Here is a 6000-nt window from a genome sequence, read left to right as displayed (position 1 = left end):
AAAGAAAGCAATCATAAACTGAAATACCTCAAATAGCATTAATAAGATAAATTATGATCTAACATGAAGAGTTCATAAGCCAAATTGGCGACATAAAGTATAGATACGAATAAAAGCAGTAGAATAAAAATAAAAAAGGAATATTAAACCTGGGATTGAGAGTCACTCCTAAAACTAAGAGAAATCCTAAATCCTAAGAGAGAGAGAGGGGAGAACCTCTCTCAAAACTAATCTAAATCATGAGAAGTAACTAAATTGGCGAGCTCTCTCTGAATGGATGCATTCCCACACTTTATAACCTCTGGTCTATGCCTTCTGGACTTGGATTTGGGCCAAAAAGGGCTTCAGAAATCGCTAAGAGCGTTTTCTGCAATTTCTGGTGCGTGGCCTCTATCACGCGTCCGCGTAGGTCATGCGGTCGCGTCATTCGGAGCTTTTCTTGTCACGCGGTCGCGTCAGCCATACGGCCGCGTCATCTGTGTTTTGCTTAAGGCGCGCGGTCGCGTCAGTCATGCGGCCGCGTCACTGTTGATTCGCGCTTGGCATGCGGTCACGTCGTCCATGCGATCGCGTGGATACGAGTTTCTTTAGAAACTCCGTTTTGTGCTTTCCTTCCATTTTTGTATGTTTCCTTTCCATCCTTTGAGTCATTTCTGCCTTAGAAGATCTGAAACTACTCAACACACTAATCACGACATCGAATGGAAATAAAGGTAATTAAAATAATTAATTTTAAAGCATAGGAAACATGTTTTTCACATACATCACATAATAAAGAAGGGAAACTAAAACCATGTAATTAATATGAATAAGTGGGTGAAGGATTGAATAAATCACTCAAATTAAGCACAAAATACATCATAAAATATGGGTTTATCAACCTCCCCACACTTAAACAATAGCATGTCCTCATGCTAAATCCAAGGTAAAAAGTAAGGTTAAAGTGGTGAAATGTCATGCAATGCAATCTAATCTAAATGCAACTACCTAGATGAATGATGCATCATGCAATTCTAATTTTTATTCACTTGAATATAAAGCTTGCATGTAGTTAAATTAATTCACATTCTCAAGGAGTCATGTATATATATATATATATATATAGCCAAACCTTAGATAGTGATAAAGTGCCTTTACAATTGAGATGGGAGAGAAAAACATTTTAAAAACTTGCAAGACAACTAACAATTTAAACAGAGATAAATGTTAATGAGCTATTGAACCCTCACTGGATTTTGTGTTTACTCTCTAATCACTCAGTGTTTATTGGGTTAATCACTCTATTCTTCTTTTTATTCTCTCTTTCTATAACTTTGTTCTTCATCTAACCAATCAACAATTGTAGAATATAGACATACCAAAAATCATGAGGTCTTTAATTAAGGTTGTAATGGGGCCAAGGTAAAGGTAAGGGTATATGTATAAGGCTAAGTGAGCTAATAAGTGAATCCTTAATTAGTCTAAGATCTCACCTAACATACATACTTTCTAAAGCAAAGCTGCCTTACCTATTTTCCCATATTTTCTCACTTTTGATGTTACATGCTCACATCTCAATATTTATTTATTTTTTATCCCATGTGCATTGCTTTATTTCATAATTGGGGAATTCTTTTTGTATCCCCTTTATTCATAACACATTTTTTTTAATGCACATGGTAATTCAATTATTTTGATTTTACATGAGCATACTTCCCAAAACTTTTTATTTGAGTTATTTTATTCCTTTCAACTTTTCTACCTTTTGTTTTTATTATCCATGTTCCCAATAGGTTTTCCCACATTTAAACTATACATAATTTTCTATCTTAAGCTAACCAAGGACTCAACTTGGGGTTTTATTTTTGTTTTTCTGCTTAAGGCTAGTAATGTGGCTAATAGAATAAAAGGGGATTTAAAGGCTCAAGGGGGCTAACAAGGGTGATGTAAAAGGTAGGCTATTTTGGGATTAAGTGAGCTAAAATCAAATAATGGCCTCAATCACTCTCTTGGTATGTATCTACATTCTACAATCGGATATATAGATTAAAACAAAGTAAAGAACACCAGAATATAAAAGAAGGGCGGAACACACAGGAATAAAAATTATGGTTTGAATGTAACCATACAATTAAGCTCAAAACTCACAGGCTATGTGTTCTCTAACTCAAAAATCATTTATCACTTATGTATGTCATGCAGGTTTAGTTAAAAATTCCCATTATTCTCAATGTAAAACTTATATTGAATGGCTTTAAAGTTCTAGTGTTTCTCCTTGATGAAGTGTTGTTAACTAACATGTAATGCTATATATACAAGGTGTGGGTTGTTTTGATTCTGTTAAAGTCTCTAGTTTACTTCCTTTTTCTTTTCAATCTATTCTGAGTTATCTTATGCTGAAAAGGGTAAACTATACTAATCAATCCACAATTTCTATAACTAATAAGTTAGAATTGCAACTAAACTAAGTGCCTAAAATATGAACTAAAAATGCAAAATACAGAAATAGAGTAAAAATACATGAAAGTAGCAATGTATAAGTACTTAGAAAATAAAAATAAAAATAAAGAAAAAAATACAGAAAAATATCCAAAATAAAAGAAAGAGAGTCTGTAGTGGTTCACCAAAATAATACGCCAGAGATGGCGACCTCCCCACACTTAAAATGTAGCATCGTCCCCGATGCTCACTCAAGCAGGGTGTGAAGGAGTGTCATCACTGGAAGGGTGGGTAGCTGGGATCTCTGTGGTGGTGATCTGAGGGTCTGACTGCTGTGGAAGAGGTGCTGACTGAAGGGGGATCTCAGGGTCTACAGCCTGAATCTGGGATGGAGCCTCCTAATGGTGTGCTGCCTACCAGGTGCCTGCCTGCTCTGCCTCCTGCTGTGGGTGGGTATCTACCTCGGGCGCATTCGCCTCCTCCTCAGATGCCTCGGATGGTGTGTCAGGCTCGGAGGGGATGTCGCCAGATCGTATCATCAGCTTCAGGTGCTCATAGCGTCGCTTGTTGCGACGCTCCATCTGGTCAAGCCGTCGAAACAGGCGGTGCACTAGATGATAGATTGGCTCTGGGGCAGGTGGAGGTGCAGTGGTGGTGGCAGGTGTAGCTGTGGAGGAAGAGGGGCCGGCAGATGGTGTGGCAGTGTCACCGGGAGCAGTGAGGACTGGAGGTCTGTAGCCCAAGGCCAGAAAGTTCCTGCTGTGCGGGATAATCTTCTTGCATTCTGCAGCAGGTGGCCTCTCGTCAGCATCCTCCCAAGGCACGTCAGCTCGACGGCCCAGCTGTGTAACCAAATAGGGAAAGGGAAGAGTGCCTCGGACGTGGACCCTGGCCATGTAGAACCGGATAAAGCATGGCAGGTACAGGTCCTTACCCTCCATCACACACCATAGGAGGGTGATCATAGCGGCAGGTATATCGGTCTCGTGAGTACTCGGCATAATGAAGTTGCTTAGTATCTGATGCCACAGCCGAACCTCATCATTCAAGTATGCTCGCTGGATTCCCTTGGGCATGGTGGTGTTCTGACCCATAATCCAAGGAACGGTCGGGTCAAGGGCTATCCGGGCCTTGACTGCATCCCAATCAAACTTTAGAAAGCGCATGTCTTCCTCAGCTTTCTGATAACCATCTGGCTGATCAGATTTAGGCAGAAGCTTCAGAACCTCTTCTATTGCCTCTTCAGTAACCAGAATCTGCTTTCCTCTGAGGTTCACGGCATCTAGGGAGGTCTTGAAGTAATTGCAGTATAATTCTCTAACCCAAGATGCATTGACCTCAGTCAGGGATCTCTCCAGGAAGAACCAGCCTCTTTGTTTGATCTGATCAGAGGTGTATTGCTGGAGTTCTCCTAGGATCTTCAAGGTCCTTTCCAGGTATAGGTTCCTGGAGTTTGCAAATACCGGATACTTCAGCTCACAGTATCGGTTTGCAAACTTTACTGGGTCATTAGCAGGGAGCAGCTGGTCGGCCTTCTCCTGCGGGGTGAAGTTTTTCTCCCGCCAGGAGGCATCATGCATGAGATCTATGATAGACATAGATGATTCTCCTCTTTTACGTTTGCCAGTGGTAGCCTTTCCTTTTCCCTTTCTCTGAGAATCTGACATCCTGAAAAATAGAGAACCAGGATATAATAAAAATAGAAAAACAAATAGGCAAATAGTCAAAAGAATCACAAAGTGGCAAAGGAGAATGAGAATGAGGTAAATGAGTTAAGTAAATGTGCATTAAGGATTGTATAGGAGTTAAAGGTTCTAAAGGAAAAATTTACAATCTAAAATGTGATAGAAGGCATGTTAAGTAGAAAAAATTATCAGTATGCCATGGTTAGAGGGTTAAAAGAAAGGGAAAAACCAGAAAAAAGATTTTAAAAGGTTAGTTTGGTTAGAATTAAAAAAGAGTTCAGGAAATTAGAATTATTGAGTTAATGAAAAATGGGTTAAGGTAAGTGGCATAAGGATAAGTTTCTAAGTAACAAGCATTCATAATTAGAAGCGATAGGTAACTCATAACTAAACCAGGAAAACAGGTTGATGAGGATTCAAATAGATATAGAAATAGCAAAAATTGGAATCAAACATCAAAAATGCAATATATGAACCATGAAATCAAAGAGAATAAGAATGCGTGCCTTGCATTCATGAATGGGTTTGGGTAAAGTAGAGGAAAGCAGATTTCAAAATGCCAAAACCAAAACATGAATGAAAATAGTTTACAGAAATTTGGGCAGCATTCCGGCTAAAATTGGATTATCCCGGAAAATAAACAATAATAAAATAGTTCATATGAATTAAAATTAAAGCTTGCAATTACATATAAGGAATATAAACATGAGAATTCAGTGTAAAGAGCAGCATGAAATAAGAAATCACAGCATATGAACATTACAAACATCACAGCAACAGCAGAATTGCAAATTGGATAAAACAGAAACATGAACAGTGCAAGTAAACAGGCCTAAATCCACTAACCACATTCTAGGCTACCTAACAACCTAAAATCCACTACAATATGCATATCTAACTAGCCTAAACATGAACATAAACAGAAAATAATGAAATAACGACTAAGGATAGAAGGGTGGCGTTCGTCGGAACCTGGTAGGCCGAATAAGGAGAATGGACAGAAAGAGGGGCTGGGGGTGGTGGTGACGGCGTCTGGTGCGGCGGCTGGCGGTGGTGGCACGGCTGTTCGGGGCAGGGGGAAAGGAGGGATGGGAATGGGGTAGGGGGTAAGAGGGGAAGGGAGGGGTAGTGTGTGTGTGGCGGATGGGGGTGGCGTGGCTGGGACGGGCGGCGGCGGTGGGTGGTGGTTGCGAAAGGGGCAGTGGCGAAGAGGGGGGAAGAAGAAGAAAGAAGAAGAAAGAAGGGGGGAGGAAGGGGGGTAGGTGGCGGCGGCGTCTGGGAGGCCGGCGGCGTCTGGGGGTGGTGGTTGGATTGGAGGGGAATAGAGGGAGGAGAGGGTTTCAGGGGGGCGCGACTGATAGGGTTCGCGTGGTTGGGGGGTTATAAATTTGAATCGACGCGGCCGCGTGGGGCACGCGGTCGCGTGGCTGGAGCGAAATGGGGGTGATGCGATCGCGTGGGTGACGCGATCGCATGGAGAGCAAAAAGATTGAATGACGCGATCGCCTGGGGCATGCAATCGCGTCGCTGGAATTTGTGCTAAACACACGAATCCAGCATCGTTTCAGCGCAACTCTCTATCTCCTTTGGGGCATTCTGCAATCCATGCGAAGCGATCGCGTCGCTCACGCGGTCGCGTGGGATTGGTTGTGTGCAAGGGACGCGATGGCATGGGACATGCGATCGCGTGGGCATTTTGTGCAAAACGGTCTATGGCCGCACGATTCCAGCCCAACTTTCTGGACGTTGGATGTTTACGCCGATCTCCAGATCACGCGGCCACATGGATGACGCGGTCGCGTGGGTAGTGTTTTTCGCAATATGACGCGATCGCATGGGTGATGCGGTCGCGTCGCGCACCCTTTTTATTTATGCAGTATGCAGAATGCAATGATTA

The sequence above is a fragment of the Arachis hypogaea genome, chromosome 20 (genome assembly GCF_003086295.3).
Source record: "Arachis hypogaea cultivar Tifrunner chromosome 20, arahy.Tifrunner.gnm2.J5K5, whole genome shotgun sequence".
NCBI lineage: Eukaryota > Viridiplantae > Streptophyta > Magnoliopsida > Fabales > Fabaceae > Arachis > Arachis hypogaea.
Note: the sequence above shows the minus strand (reverse complement) of the source record.